Consider the following 22,729-nt stretch of genomic DNA (forward strand, 5'->3'; position numbering starts at 1 on the left):
CGTACAAAGCATTTACTCCTCAAATTTGCAGCCGATTTTGTCCAGTAGAAGCCGAGAAACGAGTTTTCAGTCCCCATGTAAACCTGGTGTTGGCTTAGCAGTTAGGATGCCGGCTTGGGATCCTAGGATCCTGGGTTCGAATCCCGGTCGATCGCTGAATTAACGCCAGGGGGGTTGACTCAGCCTGTCATGCTTCCGAGGTCAGCAAATTGAGTACCAGCTTGCTGGGATGAATGATCACGGTGTGTACCCTGGTTTAGAATAGGTACACCGTATCCCTGCGCATCGTAAGAGCGTGACCAAGGGTTGGCGTCAGGAAGGGCATCCGGCCATAAAAACATTGCCTCAAACAGGGAACCATGATTGTCATGGGGCCCGCAGGCTGACCCCTGCTCTAGCGGGGAAAATGGCCTTAAAACGATCATTCATTCATTTCATTCATGTAAAAGCTGCATACAGAGAAACGATCCCTTATAAAGGGCACTTTGCGCCTCCCTTGATTTCTTAGTCGGTGTAAGGAAGTGTTTTAGGCTCCCACAAAAAAAGTAGAATTTTTTTGATTTCTTTAAGATGCCAACACAACAGAATAGCACCGCGCAACGCAGCGTGGGTACCCCTGCTTGTTAAAAATAAATAATGGATAACTTTGTTAACCTCACAGGAGGCTGGACAGTGAGAATATTCGTTTTCCTATTGAAAACGCAATGGCCAGAACGACTATAGTGTCCAAGACACGGTTTGTTGGAATTCTTCACAAAAGGTCATCCGCAGTGATGGTGGATTAATAGCACACCAGGGTTTCACAGAAACACATTTAAAAAATCAAATTTCGATTTTTGGATGAGCTGTTTCATCAAACCTCAGCTAGATTGAGTGAGTATAATTTTACATACAAGCCCACAGGGATATATATGCTCTGCAATGTGATAAACTGTCATGTCATGTGATGACGTTCCATCAGCAGCAAATTTCAGAATTGGGACAACGGATCCGAGCAATGGAGAGCCCGCAGAGAGTTCAGGGCACAATTTGCACGTGGACATGTTGAACAAAATGAATTTTTCAGAATAAAATAGAAACAAACTCCTCCCAAAAAAAATAATCAAAAGGTCTTCCTCTAAATAACTTGGAGGGCTATGAACCAAAATCACTGATGGTTCCGAGTATAGCCAACTCGTAGTATTAGCAAATTGGTAGCACTTGAAATTCTGTCTCATAATGGGAATAGTGGGAAAATTAAATAATTTTAAAAAATGGAAAAATTAAATATTTGAAAATTGATTTAAAAAAAAAAAAATTTAATATAAAAAAATTAAATAATTGAAAATTGGAAGGCAATAATAATAATAAATTAAATAATTAACAATTGATTAAAAAATTACACGATTCAAAAAGAAAATAATTAAATTTTAAAAAAATGGAAAAATTAAATATTTGAAAATTGAAAATATTTAAATAATTTAATATTGAAAAAATTAAATAATTGAAAATTGGAAGGCAATAATAATAATAAATTAAAGAATTAACAATTGATTAAAAAATTACACAATTAAAAAACAATTAATTAAATAAATAAATAATGGGAAAATTAAATATTTGAAAATTGAAATTATTTAAATAATTTAATATTGAAAAAATTAAATAATTGAAAATTGGAAGGCAAAAATAATAATAAATTAAATAATTAACAATTGATTAAAAAATTACACAATTAAAAAACAAGTAATTAAATAAATAAATAATAGTCTAGTAGGAAGACTAGGTCCCCCTGCACCCCCCGGAGATATACTTCTAATCAGTGTTTCTAGATTGGAAAAAATGTGTAGAAAATGACTAGCTATGGCCCCAAGCTGAAATAATGTCCCACATACCATTTTTATGCAAATTACTGCTGCCATTATCAAAAAAAGACTAGGTCCCCCTGCACCCCCCGGAGATATACTTCTAATCAGTGTTTCTAGATTGGAAAAAATGTGTAGAAAATGACTAGCTATGGCCCCAAGCTGACAAAATGTCCCACATACCATTTTTATGCAAATTACTGCTGCCATTATCAAAAAAAGACTAGGTCCCCCTGCACCCCCCGGAGATATACTGAAACTGGCAGTGACTGGTGATTGAAATGCGGTGCCTTTTTGTGTTTCAGGTCGAGGTACGTGAACTCCCCACGATCTACAGCAACCAGGAAGAGACTGATACCAGGGTGGTTCTGTACCTCCATCATGCTGCTACCATCGGATACAAGAACGCTGTAGTCAGAACACCGGACACAGACATCCTCCTGATCCTGCTCCACCATGCCCACAACATCAAGCTGACGGTGTACCTGGATACAGGGTCAGGGAAGCATCGCCAACTTGTCAACGTCTCTGAGCTGGCAGAATCCCTGGGAGAGGACTACTGTGCCACTCTCCTGGGGTACTATGTGTTCAGCGGAGAAGACTGCACCAGTGCCTTCAAAGGGAAGGGAAAAGTCGGGCCCTTGAAAAAGCTGGAGAAGAATCCCAGGTTTCACAGGGCATTCGGTGAATTTCACAGGGTATTTAGAAAAATAAAACTTTGTGTTAACGTCTGTGTAGACGGACCTTAATATGAGTCTATTATTTCGTAAAACTGTGATTATTTTGTAAATAAAGCACTAATTAGCATACTAGTATACCATAGACACATGTAATCATGTTATGAATAGTTCTATCATGATCTATGCCCTTCAAAACATGGGTCTAGACACCTTCATTTTTCAATTATCTGCAATATTGGCTGAGATATGTCAAAAATCGTTTTTTTGATAATGGCAGCAGTAATTTGCATAAAAATGGTATGTGGGACATTTTTTCAGCTTGGGGCCATAGCTAGTCATTTTCTACACATTTTTTCCAATCTAGAAACACTGATTAGAAGTATATCTCCGGGGGGGTGCAGGGGGACCTAGTCTTTTTTTGATAATGGCAGCAGTAATTTGCATAAAAATGGTATGTGGGACATTTTTTCAGCTTGGGGCCATAGCTAGTCATTTTCTACACATTTTTTCCAATCTAGAAACACTGATTAGAAGTATATCTCCGGGGGGTGCAGGGGGACCTAGTCTTCCTACTAGACTATAATGGAAAAATTAAATATTTGAAAATTGAAATTATTTAAATAATTTAATATTGAAAAAATAAAATAATTTAAAATTGGAAGGCAAAAATAATAATAAATTAAATAATTAACAATTGATTAAAAAATTACAAAATTCAAAAACAAATAATTAAATAAGTAAAAAATGGAAAATTGTATTCTTCAAACAGCAGGACACCATGGAGACCAAGACCAAACACAACACCTCCCTCCGTGAAGCATAACGAACAAAAATGGCCAATTGTGTCAAATAATCTCGCGTTATGTCAAGAATCAATTCTCAGATGAACCGTTCTCAGTCGTAAGCGTCCGACAATCGCTCGATTCTTCGCATCATAGTCTTTTGCGCTCAACATGGATGATCACCACTGATGAAAAGTTTTGCCTTGGGATAGGAAAGCAACGATATTTTCACACCGCAGCTGGGCCACAGACGGACCAGCAGCACAGACAGTGTGCGCAATGGCCGGCCATCAATCACACAGCCTGCTTGGCCGGAAACATGAATTTTTGATGAGCTGCATCCAGTTGCAGGGGGCGGTGGAAATCCCTCCATCTCTGCCAGAAAGCTGCTTAATCCGAGGTGCCCACACGGGGATGAGAGCCATTGCCGTGTCCGTGACACTGTGGATCAACACAAAGGTAAATAAAGCCACGATTTACCCTCAATAATTTCAATACGTAGACCATTCTCACCCATTCAAATATCCCTGGTATTTGTCGATCTCTCGAACGATAGAGTCATCTACGTCAGTTGGGGCACTTCTCCAGTATTCCACTCTCTTTTCTCAGTTGTCACAAATATTTTATCATTTCACTGGAAGGCAACAAATAGGTTGTACCTCACTTGTGCTATGTTGTCACTTCCACCACCAAAGGTGGGTGGATCCAGGTTGTGTTTTTGCCCCTGTTTGTTACTTGGCCATTAAAATGTTTTTTGACAAGAAGGTTGATCAGTCCGGTTTGTGTATTTGTTACTTGCCGGAATACAAGTATGTTGATCGGTTGGTTTGTCTGTTTGTCTGTGCGCAGTACAACGTCTACATCGTTGCACGTAGAATCGCCAAGCTTGGCACACATATTTGTCTTGTCCTGGAATAGACTGTGCCCAATTTTTAACTCTTTTGGCCCAAGGCCTCCATTATGACGTCATAATTTGATAATTCAACAAGTACAAAACTTCATCCAATCAAGATGCAATTTCTTGAGCGACATGACGGCATAAACTGGTGGAGAAAAAAAAAAAAGATGCCGTCATCGGTCACGTGGTTCGGCCACCATCTTGGAAAAACCGAAAAACTTTGCACCTCTATATCTCCGAAAGTGCTGAATAGAAAAAATTGAGACGTGGCTCATTGTAAAGAACTCCATGGGGAATAAAATATTTTAATGATGATGTCATAGGTGCCTCCATTATGACGTCATAATTCAACAAGTACAAAACTTCATCCGATCAAGGTGAAATTTCTTGAGCATCATCAAGGAATAAATTAGTTTAGAAAACAAATAATGATGACGTCATCGGTCACGCGGTTCAGCCGCCATATATGTCCAAAATGGCCGATAAAAAAGTACATTCTGGCAAGTCCTCGGTCTCTGACCGATTTTTAATCTGTCTGTCCGTCTATCTGTTTGTGCGCAGTACTACGTCTACATCGTTGCACATAGCATCGCCATACTTTACACACATATTTGCCTTGCCCTGGAATAGACTGTGCCCAATTTTTAACTCTCTCGGCCCAAGGTCAAGCTCAAGGTCACCCAAAAACGTGAAAATCGTGACCGCAGCGTAAAGCCGGGGCGAGGCGGAGTGATACAGCCGAAGGATTCAACGGTTTAAATGAAGCCGCGATGACGCAGATTTTCATTGGGACCTTCATCCTGATTTCGTTACCTCCGCCAACTTAAAATTTGCAGACGATATGCAAAAACTGGTCACTGAATTCAAACCCCAAAATTTTTTTGAGGTGAACATAGGCCAAAAGGTCAACATAGGTCGGATTTCTAAAATCCTCAATTTTCATCCGATTGACTTTGAATTTGAATAGGATTTTCATATCCGTTAACTGACTTCAATCACCAACTATTTTTGAGATCAAAATAGGCCAAAAGGTCAACATAGGCCTAAGGTCAACCACTTTTCTCAAATATCTGAAATCCTCGATTTTCACCTGATTGACTTGAAATTCTGAATAGGATTTGCATATCAGCTCACTGAAACCAACCACCAACTATTTTTGGGGTCAACATCAGCCAAAAGGTCAATATAGGCCAAATTTCTAAAATTGACAATTTTCATCCGATTAACTTAATTTTAAGAAGATTTCCATGTCAGGTCACATAATTCAAGCACCAAGACCCGGCGCCGTTCGTCCCGGACCCAGCGCAATTTGGTTATACATACATACATACATATATATATATATATATATATATATATATATATATATATATATATACATTGAGGAGATAGAACATAGAATGGATCAGAATGCAACAGCACAAAACGAACAGTAGAAAGATAAAGGAGAATTGCGTGAACAGCAGGGATGAGGGACAAAATAGAGAATATGGATACAGAAGCCGCTCGGAAAGGAAAAGCGAGAAACTTGGAAAGAGGTGGGCTTGGTGAGGGTTAATCGGCACAGAGAACATCATGATTTTGGATGGGGAATGATCTGAGATGGTGGTGAACAGCTGTTTTGAAGACTTGCAGGGAAGAATGAGATTTTATGTGAAAGTTGGCTCCACACGTGGTAAAAGAGGAGGAAGGAATAAATGGAGGTGAGCAGTGATTCCGGATTTTGGGAATTTCACCAGAAGGAGGTTGATGGTGGACAGCATGCCCTCTGCAGAAACATGGGGAGGGAGCGGGGGGAACAAATCATGGAAAGAGCAGAAGGTGCAATACTAGAAAGGTGATGGTAGAAGACAGAGTCCACCGACCTATCTGCAATGGCAGGGTGATAGACCCAAAGACCTGGCTTCATCGTGGGAGATTCCCATGATCTTGAAAGCCTTGGAAAGCCGATGGGGTCAATTTGAACAACATGTGAAGCAGGCGAGCCCAATGCAGAGGGGATTGTGGTACTCCATCAAGTTGTGGATGAAGACCTTGGAGGCGAATAGGAATTCAGGTGTGCCAAGGAAAGACTTTGTAAGATGGAGGATGCCCAGTCGGCGTCTGGCTTTGGAGGCCAACTTTGAAATGTGGTTTGCCCAAGAAAGATCATGGCTGATAGTGAGACCCAGGAGTTTGAATGAATGAAGTTCCTCAAGAGGATTGTTGAGAAAGTGGATAGGAGGGTTTGCCAGACAGTCCTTTTGGAGAGTGAGAGTGTGTGAAATTTTGAGGATTGAAAGGCATATTCCTCGTGTTTGACAAACAACCTTGTGATTTTTTTTCAAGGACTGAAGAGAGGGAAGAGGCCGCAGCCTGCCTCTGTCTGGAGGATGCACGAGTCACGGCAGAGGATGGAGTCATCAAGCAAATGGATAAAGATTATATTTTCCAGAGAGTTGGAGAGATCGTTGATTGAGATTAGGAAAAGGACTGGCTCAGAACATTGCCTTTTGGCACTGTGGCCTTGACAGGGAGACGAGATGAAATCGCAGAGTGCCACACGTTGGCTACGAGAGAAGAAGCCAGTAAGCATGAGTGGTGTTGGCCTTGGATGCCATAGGCAGATTTTTTGAGAGCTGGGTAAGGTGCCAGACTGTATCGAAGGTGACCAGGTAAATGGCTGGGCTGAGCAAATGTACAGAAAAGTGGACTGAATGAGATTTCCAACTTCCAATTTTCGTCCGATAAATCACTGCAAGCGCAGCGCTGTTGTCGTCTTCCACAATTCTGGGAAAGCACAATGGATGCATCAGTCGGTTTCAGTGTGAGCAACTCCCAGACGGCGTGTAGTTCTATACAGGACAGGAATGTCGGACGATATGTCACTACACATGTTATGCTGAACAGCTCACGTGGGGGTATGGACAGCTCGACATCTCGGGTCATGTTACATTTGGTTAAAGAGGTTTCCTTGTGCTGCGATTTGGATTTGATTATGAGCTGTTTACACAAGATTCCAAGTGTTTCTCCATGTAATGATTCGTTCTGATGTCTAACAGGAGGATCACCCTTCATGAAACGTCACATAGCAGCCGACACGGTTCTGATGAAGCAAAGTTAGACGACACACACACACACACACACACACACACACACACACACACACACACACACACACACACACACACACACACACACACACACACACACACACATAAATACACACACACACACACACACATAAATACACACACACACATAAATACACACACACACACACATAAATACACACACACACACACACGAATACATACACACACACACACACACACACACACACACACACGAATACATACACACACACACACACACACACATAAATACACACACACATAAATACACATACACACACATAAATACACACACACACATAAATACACACACATAAATACACACACATAAATACACACACACACACACACACACACACACACACACATAAATACACACACACACACACACACACACACCTCATCCAATCACAATGGAAATAGATCAGGGTAGTTTTCAATGACAACTCGAACCTGAAAATTCACAATGGCCACCTTATGTTGTTGCACTAAAATGATCCAGTGAGTGATTCCATGTCATTATGTTAGCAACAGACACAAAGTCTATTTTAGGAGCGAATTCTGACCCTGGGTAAGCTACGAGGACAAGCATGTACGATGAGTTCAGATCGTCTGCTTTAAATTTACATGAGATTTCTTGGCTGTGTCTATCAGACGAGGTTGGTTATCATACTAGTGTGGCGGACACGAAAGCTCACTGGAGCGAGGGCATCATTCCGCGCACCAAGTGGGCGGCGGCCACGCCCTAGGGGTAGGCGTGGCCGCGGGATATACACCGGGCGCGCAGCCCGGAACGCTCCAGTGTTACAGTGGAGCTCTTGAATAAAGACTCTTACAACTTACCGCGTTGTCCGCTTCCTCCTTGCTTACAAGCAGCGCACGTAACACCGCGCTTCATTGGTGACCCTCTGACATTCTGGTCAGCCGTCGCTGACCACCCGAATACGCCATCGCAATGGCAAACAACTCGGTCCAAATGAAACTCCCCGAGTTCTGGGAGACGCAAGCCGAAGTCTGGTTCCTCCAGGCAGAAGCCCAGGTCCGACTTCGAGGCATCACGGTGGACAAGACCAGGTACTGCCACGTGGTCGCATCCCTCGGGCCCGGCACGGCCGCCCGCGTCCTATCGGTCCTGGGGAACCCACCGGCCGACGGCAGGTACGAGGCGATCAAGTGTCTCCACGTTCGGCCTCACAGTGGACGCACGGGCCGACCGCCTCCTGGACCTCCCCGAGCTCGGTGACACGCGACCGTCGGTCCGCATGGACTATATGCTGTCATTGATGGGCGACGAAACCCTGAACGCCCTTTTCCGGGCGTTATTTCGATGCCAGCTGCCGGCACGAGTCCGCCTCGCGTTGGCCGGTTCCGTGACGACGGAACCCCGAGCGCTCGCTGCCGAGGCCGACAGGTTCTTCGCGGCTTTGGACGCGCAGGCGAGTTTTGGCGTGGCCGTCGCGCATCCCAAGGCTGACCCTGATGTTGATGCACCACACCTCGGGGATCCCGAGGCTGACGCACGCCGCGTGGCTACCGCCACGCCACGCCCACCACCACTGCGGAAACCGCGGCCTCCGGCTTCGCCGCAAACCTGGTGCCATTTCCACGCTAAGTTCGGCCATGAGGCCCGGCAATGTCGCCCGCCGTGCTCATTCGGCAGGTCGGGAAACGCCCGGGCCGGCCCTCAGTAGTGGCACTGAGCGCCGGCCGATTACACAGCCTCCTGTACATAACGGACACCTTATCCGGGCGCCGTTACCTGTGCGACACGGGAGCGCCGGTGAGTTTCGTTCCCGCCGGTACGTCCGACAAGCAGACCGCGGGCCGGGGCCCCGCGCTGCTTGCTGCCAACGGTACGCCCATTCGCACATACGGAAAACGCTGCCTTTCTCTGCGGTTCGGAGGGCAGGTTTTCCGATGGTCATTCGTGACTGCCGACGTGCCTATGGCACTGCTTGGCGCGGACTTCCTTTGTGCCAATGGCCTCTTGGTGGACGTAAAGCACAGAAGGCTTGTCCAGGCTGAGACGTTCAGCTCGCTCGCGTGCGTGCTGCCAGCCTCGTTGAGCAGCTCACGGAGCGGCTCATCGAGTGGCTCGCCGAGCGGCTTGCCGAGCGGCTTGCTGAGCGGTTCGGTTCCGGCCAGGTTCATCTGCAAGCTTCCGGCAGCGGACGAATTCACCCGCCTCCTCGCCCGTTTCCCGGCCCTCACGAGGCCCACCTTCTCGGCGGGGACCGTCAAGCACGGGGTGGAACATCACATCCCCACCACCGGGCCACCGGTCTATGCCCGGGCATGCCGCCTCGAGCCGACGAAGCTCGCGGTAGCTAAAGCGGAGTTTGCTACGCTGGAGCGGCTCGGCATCGTGCGGCGCTTCGAGAGTGCTTGGGCGTCGCCGCGCCACATCGTGCCCAAGCCCGGCGGGGGATGGTGACGGTGCGGGGACTACCGCCGTCTCAACGTCGCCACCACCCCCGTCCGCTAGCCCGTCCCCCATATTCAGGACTTTTCCGCCCGCTTAGCGAATATGTCCTTCTTCTCGAAGGTGGACCTCATACGCAGTTACCACCAGGTCCCCGTCAGGCCGGAGGACATCCCGAAGACGGCTGTCATCACGCCGTTCGGTCTTTTCGAATTTCTTCGGATGCCCTTCGGTTTGAAGAATGCGGCTCAGGCGTTCCAGCGCCTCATGGACAGCGTCTTGCGCGACTTGGATTTCGTCTACGTCTATCTGGATGATATCCTCGTCGCAAGCGCGTCCCGAGAAGAGCACCTCCACCATTGTTTTCCACTAATACAGGACGCAACAACCCTTATATACCCGATTGTGAAGCCAATCGTCAAATGTACCTGTCCTTACATTTTGTCACGCCACCTGTGATATAATCCTGTTATTGACTTCTTGCTGCGAAAGACAATCAGTGACATGGTTCTTTCAACAAAGACATCACCGAAGGGTAAAAGAAACTCACCAGATTGATATAATGAGTTCAGAAAGTAAACCCAAGTCAAGAAAAAAAAAATTCCATATTAAATGCCAAGTCTGTAGGTTGCTGGCCCAGGCTCTTCGAACGCCTGGGCCAGGACGGCCTGATCGTGAACCCCGCCAAGTGCCGGTTCGGTGTCACTGAAATCGACTTTTTGGGGCACCGCGTCACCAGGCACGGGGCCGTCCCCCTACCGGCCAAGGTGGAGGCGGTGAAGGGGTTTCCGCGCCCCCGCACAATCAGGGGGCTCCAGGAGTTCCTGGGCATGGTAAACTTTTACCATCGGTTCCTGCCCCGCATCGCCCAGCTCCTGCGCCCCCTGCACGAGGCCCTCCGAGGGAAGCCGGGCAAAGGTGACGTCACCTGGACCGAGCAGATGGACGCGGCGTTCGTGGGCGCGAAGCTCGCCTTGGCTAACGCCACCATGCTCGCGCACCCGGCGCCCGATGCACCGATCGCCCTCACCACCGACGCCTCGGACTACGCGGTGGGCGCGGTGCACGAGCAATTGGTGCGTGGAACTTGGCAACCGCTGGCGTTCTTCAGTCGGCAGGTTCGCCCGCCCGAACGCCGGTCCAGTACCTTCGACCGCGAGTTGCTCGGGCTCCACCTGGCGGTCAGGCACTTCCGCCATCTGCTCGAGGGCCGTGCATTCACGGCCTTCGTCGACCACAAGCCACTGGTGTTCGCGATGGGCAAGGTCGCCGAGCCGTGGTCGGCCCGGCAGCAGCGTCACCTCTCGGCCGTGTCCGAATACACGACGGACATCCGGCACGTCGCGGGGAAGGACAACCCGGTGGCGGATTGCCTTTCCTGGTCCGTTGCCCATGCGGTCCACCTCGGCATCGACTATGCCCGGATGGCGGCGGACCAGGCCGCCGACCCCGACGTCCAGGCCTTGCGGACCGCCGTTATGGGCCTCCGCGTCACTGAGGTGCCGTTCAATGGCGCGGGCACGGCCCTCTGGTGCGACATCTCCCTCGGGCGGCCTTGCCCCATCGTGCCCGCGGGCTGGCAGCGCCAGATTTTCGACGCCATCCACGGCCTGTCCCACCCGGGCACGAGGGCCTCCCAGAGGTTGATCGCCGACAAGTTTGTCTGGCATGGCCTCCGGAAGGCCGTCCGCGGCTGGGCCAGGACGTGCCTCGCGTGCCAGCGCGCGGAGGTGCACCGACATACCCAGGCCCATTGGCCCTGTTTGCGGTGCCGGAACGTCGGTTTGACCACGTTCACGTGGACCTGGTGGGACCTCTGCCCCCCTCGCGGGGTTTCACCCACGTCCTGACCATGATGGACCGCACCACCCGGTGGCCGGAGGTCGTGCCTTTGGCGTCAACGACGACGGCGGACGTGGCGCAGGCGTTCATCGCCACCTGGGTCGCCCGGTTCGGCGCCCCCTCGGACATCTCGTCCGACCGCGGCCCCCAGTTCACCTCGGAGCTCTGGGGGGCGGTCGCGCGGGGGCTCGGGGTCCAGCTGCACCGCACCAAGGCCTACCACCCCCAGGCTAACGGCCTGTGCGAGCGGTTCCACCGCTCGTTGAAGGCCGCGCTCCGGGCGACCCTCCGCGATGGCGGCTGGGTCGACAGGCTCCCCTGGGTGCTGCTGGGCCTCCGGACGGCGCCCAAAGACGACCTGCGTGCATCCGCGGCGGAGTTGGTCTTCGGGCAACCGCTGCGGGTGCCGGGCGAGTTCCTCCCCGACTCCACAGCACCATGGTCCGCGGCGCAGGAGCGCTCCGCGCTGCAGGAGACCGCCCAGAGGTTCGCCCCGGTGCCCACGGCGCACCACGGGCACCTACCTACGCACGTCGCCCCGGAGCTTCGCACCGCGGAGTACGTCTTCGTCCGGCACGACGCCCACCGAACACCACTGCGGCCCCCGTACGACGGGCCTTTCCACGTGCTGGAGACCGGGGTGAAACATTTCACCTTGGACATCGGCGGCACTCCTGACCGTGTCTCCATAGACCGCCTCAAGCCGGCCCACCTCAACGTGGACCACCCAACGCCGGTGACTCGGCCCCCGTGTCGGGGCCGCCCCCCTGCGGGCGCACCCCCGGCACCACCCGGCCCCGAGCCTGCACCCATCCCGGGTGCAGCCGGAGGCATCCCAGCTGGCATCCCTGCACCCCGGACGCCGCCAGTCGCCAGAGGGCGCTTCGGCCGGGTCATCCGTTTGCCCCGCAAACTGGCCCTCCAGGTGCACGGGAATTCTGGGGGGGCGCGTGTGGCGGACACGAAAGCTCACTGGCGTGAGGGCATCATTCCGCGCACCAAGTGGGCGGCGGCCATGCCCGAGGGGTAGGCGTGGCCACGGGATATACACCGGGCGAGCAGCCCGGAACGCTCTAGTGTTACAGTGGAGCTCTTGAATAAAGACTCTTACAACTTACCGCGTTGGCCGCTTCCTCCTTGCTTACAAGCAGTGCGCGTAACACCGCGCTTCACTCGGTTGGTTATCAGACGAGGTTGGTTATCATACTAGATTTTTGTCATACAAGGTTGGTTATCATACGAGGTTGGTTATCATACAAGGTTGTTTATCGTACTATGTTGTTTATCACACTAGGTTGTTTATCGTACTAGGTTGTTTATCGTACTAGGTTGTTTATCCTACTAGGTTGTTTATCACACTAGGTTGTTTATCATTCTAGGTTGTTTATCACACTAGGTTGTTTATCGTACTAGGTTGTTTATCGTACTAGGTTGTTTATCATTCTAGGTTGTTTATCATTCTAGGTTGTTTATCATTCGAGGTTGTTTATCATTCTAGGTTGTTTATCATTCTAGGTTGTTTATCATTCTAGGTTGTTTATCATTCTAGGTTGTTTATCATTCTAGGTTGTTTATCATTCTAGGTTGTTTATCATTCTAGGTTGTTTATCACACAAGGTTGTTTATCACACTCGGTTGTTTATCGTACTAGGTTGTTTATCATTCTAGGTTGTTTATCACACTAGGTTGTTTATCGTACTAGGTTGTTTATCACACTAGGTTTTTGTCATACTTGGTTGGTTATCATACGAGGTTGTTTGTCATACGAGGTTGGTTATCATACAAGGTTGTTTATCATACTAGGTTGTTTATCATACGAGGTTGTTTTGTCGTACTAGGTTGTTTATCATTCTAGGTTGTTTATCACACTAGGTTGTTTATCGTACTAGGTTGTTTATCGTACTAGGTTGTTTATCGTACTAGGTTGTTTATCATTCTAGGTTGTTTATCACACTAGGTTGTTTATCGTACGAGGTTGTTTATCATTCTAGGTTGTTTATCACACTGGGTTTTTGTCATACTAGGTTGGTAATCATACGAGGTTGTTTGTCATACGAGGTTGGTTATCATACAAGGTTGTTTATCATACTCGGTTGTTTATCATACTAGGTCGTTTATCGTACTGGGTTGTTTATCGTACTAGGTTGTTTATCATTCTAGGTTGTTTATCACACTAGGTTGTTTATCGTACGAGGTTGTTTATCATTCTAGGTTGTTTATCGTACTAGGTTGGTTATCACACTGGGTTTTTGTCATACTAGGTTGTTTATCATTCTAGGTTGTTTATCACACTAGGTTGTTTATCGTACGAGGTTGTTTATCATTCTAGGTTGTTTATCACACTGGGTTTTTGTCATACTAGGTTGGTTATCATACGAGGTTGTTTGTCATACGAGGTTGGTTATCATACGAGGTTGGTTATCATACAAGGTTGTTTATCATACGAGGTTGTTTATCATACTAGATTGTTTATCAGACGAGGTTGTTTATCATTCCAGGTTGTTTATCATAATAGATTGTTTATCATACTTGGTTGTTTATCATACTAGGTTGTTTATCATTCTAGGTTGTTTATCATACTACAGACTTGGCATTTAATATGGAATATTTTTTTTGTGGGGGTGAACTTACTTTTAAAGATGACTGAGAACCAAAAGTTCATTGGAATTATGTTGAAATTATTCTAGATTTTGTTAATTTGACCTTTTAAAGAAACAAAAACCACATTTGACATTTCGAAGCAAATAAATTGATCCTTGAAAGTGATGTCAACTGATATCGAACTCAATTCACGGACAGTACTGTGTTAAACTTCTGTACGTTTTCCAGAAGTATCTCTTTATTTTGCACATTAGCCAAAAAAAAATTCAACAAAAACAAAAGCTAAATTATGACTGGGATTACGGACAGTAAAATTACAGTTCAGTACTTCGTGTAACCCCCACGAGCATTCAGGAGAGCACGTGCACGTCGAGGCATGCAGTTCACGAGATTTGTCAAGGTTTGGACAGGAATCGCTTGCCATGCAGTGACAATAGCCTGCTGCAATGCACGCACAGAGGTCGGCTGCTGGTCCAAGTTGTCGATTTGACACGTTAATTATGCCCACAAGTTCTCTATCGGATTCATATCCGGGGACATGGCAGGACACTCCATATGCTCTACACCACGGTCAGCAAGAAAGTGTTGGATCATGCGAGCACGATGAGGCCGTGCATTGTCATCTTGGAAGACAAAGTTTCCTCGAAAGGCTGCACGAGCAAATGGAAGCAATGTTTCTTCCAGAATGACCCTGTACTTGAACTGGTTCAGGTTTCCATTCAAAACAACCAGGTCAGTTTTGCCCCCTGCATGAACAGCAGCCCAAACATTCACCCCATCACCTCCAGCTTGGACTCTTGGCACTATACAATCTTCGTTGTGGGCTTCATGCACTTGTCTGCGCACTCGGATGCGGCCATCTTGACGATAGACCAGAAATCTAGACTCGTCACTGAAGGTCACGTGATTCCAGTGTCCTGGCTGCCATTGACGGTGCTCTCTGGCCCACTGCAATCGGCGCTGGCTTTGTTGTCTGGTCAGGCGTGGCTTTCTCAGGGAACGCCTGGCACGATAGCCTGCTTGAACCAGTCGTTGGTTGACTCGCCTTCTGGATACAGGCACATTTGTCAGTTGCTGCCACTCAGCCCTAAGCCGATTAGCTGAGTTGGTACGGCCATTGCAGACGAACCGGTGCAGCTGGCGATCATCTCTCCTTGTGGTTCTGCGTGGACGTCCTGGCCTCGGTATTGGAGTAGGGACACCCCTCTGAGCTTTTCGTTTCAGGAGCTTTGACACCTGACCTTGAGTGATGCCATACTGCCGTGCAATAGCACGCTGTTTCATGCCAGAATTTCGTAAAGCCACCACTCCATGACATACAGCATTGTCAAGTTGACGGACCATCTCCAGAGGAAGTGGAAATAACTTTTGTAGACGTGCAGCAGTTGTTTTCCACTAATACAGGACGCAACAACCCTTATATACCCGATTGTGAAGCCAATCGTCAAATGTACCTGTCCTTACATTTTGTCACGCCACCTGTGATATAATCCTGTTATTGACTTCTTGCTGCGAAAGACAATCAGTGACATGGTTCTTTCAACAAAGACATCACCGAAGGGTAAAAGAAACTCACCAGATTGATATAATGAGTTCAGAAAGTAAACCCAAGTCAAGAAAGAAAAAAAATTCCATATTAAATGCCAAGTCTGTAGGTTGTTTATCATACTAGGTTGTTTATCAGACGAGGTTGTTTATCAGATGAGGTTGGTTATCAGACGAGGTTGGTTATCAGACGAGGTTGTTTATCATACGAGGTTGTTTATCAAACTAGATTGTTTATCATTCCAGGTTGTTTATCATACTAGGTTGTTTATCATACTAGGTTGTTTATCAGACGAGGTTGTTTATCATTCTAGGTTGTTATCATTCTAGGTTGTTTATCATTCTAGGTTGTTTATCATAATAGGTTGTTTATCATAATAGGTTGTTTATCATACGAGGTTGTTTATCATACTAGGTTGTTTATCAGACGAGGTTGTTTATCATTCTAGGTTGTTTATCAGACGAGGTTGTTTATCATTCTCGGTTGTTTATCATTCTAGGTTGTTTATCATTCTAGGTTGTTTATCATTCTAGGTTGTTTATCATAATAGGTTGTTTGTCATACTAGGTTGTTTATCATACTAGGTTGTTTGTCATACTCGGTTGTCTATCATACTCGGTTGTCTATCATACTCGGTTGTCTATCATACTCGGTTGTTTATCATACTAGGTTGGTTATCATACGAGGTTGTTTATCGTATGAGGTTGTTTATCGTACTAGGTTGTTTATCGTACTAGGTTGTTTATCGTACAAGGTTGTTTATCATACAATGGTGAAGGGTAGGCAGGGACAGAAATACAAGTTTGTGTGGCAAGGGTGCCTGGAGGGCGTGAATGGTGTTGGTGTCCTGTTTTCTGAGGAGTTTGTAGACAGTGTGGTGAGTGTGACTAGAGTGAGTGAAAGGTTGATGATGGTGAAAATGATGATTGGAAAGCTCTTGGTGAACGTCATCTCGGGATATGCTCTGCAGGTTGGTCGAAGCGATGAAGAAAAGGACAAGTTCTGGTGTGCGATAGAGAAGCTGATGGAAAACGTGAAAGATGAGGAAGTTGTTGTGGTAGGAGGAGACCTAAATGGACATGTGGGAAGGAGTATGAATGGTTTTGACGGAGTTCATGGGGGTTACGGATATGGTGTGAGAAATGGAGAAGGTGAAAGGATTTTGGAGTTTGCTGATGGAGCTGATTTGTTGATTTGTAATACTCAGTTCCAGAAAGAGGACAATAAGCTTGTTACATACACGTCAGGTGGGTCGACGACAACCGTTGACTACCTGATGGTGCGTAGGCGAGATAGGGGGCACCTCCGGGACACAAAGGTGATCCCGGGGGACGTGGCTGTTTCACAGCACCACTTGGTTGTCTGCGACGTAAGGGTGAAAGGTGCGAGGAGAGCTCGGCGGGTGAAGTACCAACCGAGAATGAAGGTGTGGAGGTTGAAAGAGGTGACAGTAAGGGAGGCATTAAAAGAGAGGCTGAGTAGGGTCGAGGATGATGTGGTTGAGCTTGAAAGTGGTTGGATGTCAATGAAAGCTAGTCTGTTGGTAGCCGTTGGTGAGGTATGTGGATGGACAAAAGGACCACCGAGGCACTCGGAAACATGGTGGTGGGATGATGAAGTTGGAAAGAGGATTGACGAGAAGAGGAAGAAGTTCAAGGAGTGGCAGAAAGCGAAGGGTACGGGAGCAGAAACAGCAGAGCATGAAAGTTATAAGGCAGCCAGGAAGGCTGCAAAGAAAGACGTAGCAAAGGCGCAGGAGGCATGTAGGAAAATGTTCGGAGAACGCTTGGATTCGGAAGAGGGTCAGAAAGCAGTATTCAGGATTGCAAAGCAGATAGCGAAAGAGAGGTGTGATGTGATGGGGGTGAGTTGCTTGAAGGATGAAGTGGGACAAATCGTTGTCGACCCAGATGGAATTAAAGGAAGATGGAAAAGATATATGGAAATGCTGTTGAATACAGAGAATGAATGGGATGGCAACATAGAGAGTAACCCAGTTTTAGGACCGGCAGAGAAGATAACTGAGAAGGAAGTTGAGGAAGCGATAAAAGCAATGAAGGGTAGAAAAGCGGGAGGGCCGACGGGAGTTGTGGGAGATATGTTGAAGGCAGCAGGAAGTTGGGGTGTGAAGAGAATGGCAGAGATCTGTAATCTGGTGGTGAAAGAAGGCCGCATTCCAGTGGATTGGGAACTGAGTACCCTCGTCCCTCTATACAAGGGGAAAGGTGACCCTCTGGAGTGTGGCTCGTACCGAGCGATAAAGTTATTGGAGCATGGAATGAAGGTATTGGAAAGAGTGTTGGAGAGGAGGATAAGGAAGAAAGTGAAGATCGACGAAATGCAGTTTGGATTCATGCCAGGAAGAGGAACGACAGACGCACTTTTCATTGTGAGGCAGTTGCAGGAGAAGTACATGGAGAAGAGGAAGAAGTTGTTTCTTGGGTTTGTTGATCTGGAGAAAGCATTCGATAGGGTACCACGCAAAGTATTGACATGGGCATTGAGGAAGTTAGGAGTGGAGGAATGGTTGATCAGAGTAGTGATGGCAATGTACAAAAGAGCGCGCACAGCTGTAAGGACGAAGGACGGGAACAGTGGTGAGTTTGAGGTGAAGGTGGGAGTGCATCAGGGGTTGGTACTAAGTCCACTACTATTTGTAGCTGTGATGGAGGTGCTGGCTCAGAACGTAAAGGAGGGTTTACCGTGGGAGTTGTTGTATGCAGATGATCTGGTGTTGATTGCGGAAAGTATGGATGGACTGAAGGAAAAGATGAACACGTGGAAGGAATGTATGGAGACAAAAGGTCTGAAGGTGAATATTGGAAAGACGAAGGTGATGGCAAGTGGTAAAGCATGTGGTGAGGTGGAAAGAACTGGGAAGTGGCCCTGTGCTGTGTGTAGGAAGGGTGTCGGAGTGAACTCCATTCAATGTACAATGTGCGCTGAGTGGGTTCATCAAAAATGTAGTGGTCTGAGAGGGTCATTAACCAGTGTGGCAGCTACATTCAAATGTAAGGTGTGCACAGAGAGAGCTGCAGATGGAGGAAATGTTGAGTTGGATCTTGGAGACGGCGTGAAGCTGGAAGGTGTGAAAACATTTTGCTACCTCGGAGACATGCTGAATGGAGAAGGTGGATCAGACTCGGCAACGGTTGCTCGAGTGAGATGTGCATGGAAGAAGTTTCGGGAACTGAGTGGCGTGCTGATGATGAGGGGAGTGTCGTTGAAGCTGAAGGGAAAGGTGTATGCTGCATGTGTGAGAAGTGTTATGATTTATGGGAGCGAGACATGGGTAATGAACGTAGAGCAGCAACGAAGGTTGGAAGGGGTGGAAATGCGTAGGTTTAGCTCTTTCACGAGCCTCGATCATGTATACAAAAAAAAAAAAAAAAAAATGCGAATGGTTCGATGGATGTGCGGAGTATCGTTGAGAGAGAGGAAGACAAATGATGAATTGCGAAAGATGATGGGAATAGAGCCTGTGATTGATACTGTGAAGAGGAACAGGTTGAGATGGTTTGGTCATGTGTTGAGGAAGGATGAAAGTGACTGGTTGAGAAGAGTGGTGGAAATGAATGTAGAAGGAAGCAGAGGACGGGGAAGACCGAGAAAGACTTGGCTAAAGATGGTGGAAGAAGAAATGCGGGCAAGGGGGTTAACAAGGAGAGATGCAGAAAATAGGGCAAAATGGAGAAGATTGTCATGGGGACCGCAAGGCTAACCCCCGCTCTAGCAGGGAAAATGGCCTTTAAAATGCATGTTGTTGTTGTTGTTGGTTGTTTATCATACGAGGTTGTTAATCATTCTGGATTGTTTATCATACGAGGTTGTTTGTCAGACCAGGTTGTTTATCATACCAGGTTGTTTGTCATACGAGGTTGTCTATCATACTAGGTTGTTTTTCATACTAGGTTGTTTATCGTTCTAGGTTGTTTCTCGTACTAGGTTGTTTATCGTACCAGGTTGGTTATCGTACTAGGTTGTTTATCATACTAGGTTGTTTGCCGTACTAGGCTGTTTATCACACGAGGTTGTTTGTCGTACTCCATTGTTTATCGTGCTCGGTGTTTTTTTATCGTACGAGGTTGTTTATCATACTAGGTTGTTTATCATACTTGAGAACAGCTGTATGGATTTAAAGCAAACTTAGTACAAGTATTATGATGATGTAATAATGTGGGGGAAGGCATATCGGGCGACATCACGAGTGTCTTTCTAGTTTAATTAGAAATAACTAATTAATGTGCAACTTTCACCACTGACGAGTTATGTAATGTTGTTCAGCATATTTTTTTTCTACCTTCTCACCCTCTCTCTGTTCTCTTCACCCTCTCTTTTGCTCAAGGTCAACTGCCATCTGCTTGGAAATCAGCCAACATCACCGCTATGCACAAAAAAGGTGCAAAAACAGATCCTAGCAACTACAGACCAATCAGCCTTCTCCCAATTATCAGCAAAGTCATGGAATCCATCATTGCTTCGGATATGAAATCTTTCCTCTTCTCCAATGGCTTGATCTCTGATCATCAATTTGGTTTCAGACCAGGTCACTCTACTCTGGACATGCTGCTTCTGCTGTCTCAACAATGGATGGAGGTCCTCAATGCCAAACAGGAAATTAGAGCTGTCTCCCTCGACATATCACGTGCCTTCGACACGGTCTGGCACCCCGCTCTGCTCACCAAACTCTCCTCCTTTGGTATCCATGGAAATCTCCACGCATGGCTGGCGGACTTCCTCTCTAGTCGTCGTCAACGTGTGGCCCTGAATGGGTTTCTCTCTTCTCCTCTTCCTGTTCAGGCTGGAGTTCCCCAAGGCAGTGTTCTGGGCCCCGTGCTTTTTCTGGTCTTCATCAATGATCTCTCTGACTCTCTTGAAAATCCTCTCTATCTCTTTGCTGATGACTCCACTCTCTGCCGCTCCATTCCTCTTCCCTCAGATCGGCAGTCTGCAGCCTCCTCACTCTCTGAAGACTTGGACAAAATCACAGACTGGTCAAACAAGTGGAACATGTCTTTCAATCCTGACAAATCTCACACTCTTACTATGTCTCTCCGAAAAGATCGACTGGACAACCCTCCCATCTACTTTCTCAACAATCCTCTCCAAGAAGTTCTGTCGCTCAAGCTTTTGGGTCTCACTATCTGCCATGATCTTTCTTGGGAAAACCACATTTCCAAGCTGGCCTCCAAAGCCAGTCGCCGACTGGGCATCCTCCGTCGTGTGAAGTCCTTCCTCGGCACACCTGAGCTCCTCACCACATACAAGGCTTTCATCCGCAGCTCAATGGAATACTGTTCTCCCCTATGGGCCGGTGCTCCTGCCTCACACCTAGCTCGGCTTCACGCTGTTGAAACCAAAGCTTTCAGAATTATTGGAATCTCCCGCGATGAAGCTATCTCTGAGGGCCTTTCACTCACTCACCGCAGGCAGGTAGGTGGTCTTTCTGTCTTCTACCGACTCCTCTCCGGCCTTGCACCCCCAGCTCTCTCTGTGCTCTGTCCCCCAAATATTCCTACAGGTCGCACAAGATCTGCCAGCAACCCTCTGATGGTTAAACTGCCGAAATCTCGGCTCTCTGCTCACCTTCACTCTTTCATTCCTCTTTTCTCCCGCCTCTGGAACAAACTCCCTCACTCAAAGGTCAAAAGGGATCAAAGGGATATAAAGGGTCTAAAGAAGTCGAAGGGGGTCAAATGGGGTGTAAAGGGTCAAAAGGGATCTAAGGGATGTAAAGGGTCTAAGGGGTGTGAAGGGTCTTAAAGGGTGTAAGGGGTATAAATGGTCTAAAGGGTATAAAGGGTCTAAGGGTTGTAAAGGGTCTAAAGGAGTCTTCAGGGTGTAAAAGCGTGAAGCTGTAGTAAAGAAATTACCTCTAGTTCATAAATAAATTAACTTGGGAGTGTAACACGACAATAACGGGCCTAATGACCTCATCACGGTATAAATCCCCTATTCAGGTATATCGTAGTTAAAAATCTGACGGTAGAAAGTTTCGTTGTGATTACCCTTGGGAGCTCAAAGCAGTATGATCCCAACCAGAGTAAAACAACAACTCACCTTGATGTGAGGATGAGCCATGAGGTAATCGGTGGCGGTTCACCCGTTGTGAAGTGGCGGTTTGGAGTTGGCATCACGTGGGTCCTTTTTACCACTAACGATTTTTCACACGAGTGCTGTTGTTAGATGAGCAGTAAAATTACCTTTAAAACCATGTATAGGTTGTGTTTGTACTATTTTTGGTTTTTGAATAATTAGAGCATTTCAGAAGTCACGTGACTCCTTATTGATCATGGCAACGTCTTAATTAAGAGTTGTTTCTCACATATGATAAATTTATTTGATGATCGGAACTCACCATCAAACGAATTGTATCGATAACCGTGTTGAAATCCGATAAAAATTGGCTTTTTATAAAGATTTGTATATGTGGATCGACCCTGGGAGATCATGGTGACAGGTGGAGGCTCGGATGGTTTCAAGTTATGAATTGTGAGAAAATAACTGTTTTAAAACCCCTATTTAGGTGCAGGGTGGTAAAAGATGTTATCCTATCAAGTTTCGTGCCGATTAACCATGGGAGCTCAGAGGATTAAGTTCACAAACAAACCAACAAGAAGACGTCATGCGGAGCACGATACTTGCAAAATCCGCCCCCCCCCCCAAGAAAAAAAATTCCATTGATACAGCAAATTGTCAATTTCATCAAGATTAAAATTGACAATCTTGATCAAAGCTCGGGTCAATAGGAAGAAAAGTGACGATTTTTCAGATGAAAATTGATGATTTTGGAAGTTTGACCTCGAGTTGACCTTTTGACCTCAAAAATAGTACGTTTCCCAATTTAGTGACTCAATATGCAAATGCTTTTCAATTTCCAAGTCAATCGGATGAAAATTGATGATTTTGGAAGTTTGACCTTTGACCTTTTGACCTAAAAAAAGGTTGGTTTCCCAATTCATTGAGGCAATATGCAAATGCTGTTCAATCTTCAAGTCATTCGG

General features: G+C 46.9%; 1 long non-coding RNA gene across 1 annotated transcript in view; it reads right to left on the reverse strand.

The window, feature by feature from the left end:
- LOC137418189 (uncharacterized) overlaps positions 1-21,843 on the reverse strand; it is a 38,049-nt gene extending 16,206 nt beyond the window's left edge. The window contains exon 1 of the long non-coding RNA XR_013623319.1: positions 21,786-21,843. This is a non-coding gene — a long non-coding RNA (uncharacterized LOC137418189). The remainder of the gene's footprint in view (positions 1-21,785) is intronic.
- Positions 21,844-22,729: the final 886 nt, after the last annotated feature.

The sequence above is a fragment of the Myxine glutinosa genome, chromosome 5 (assembly GCF_964187855.1).
Source record: "Myxine glutinosa chromosome 5, kmMyxGlut1.1, whole genome shotgun sequence".
Classification (NCBI taxonomy): Eukaryota; Metazoa; Chordata; class Myxini; order Myxiniformes; family Myxinidae; genus Myxine; species Myxine glutinosa.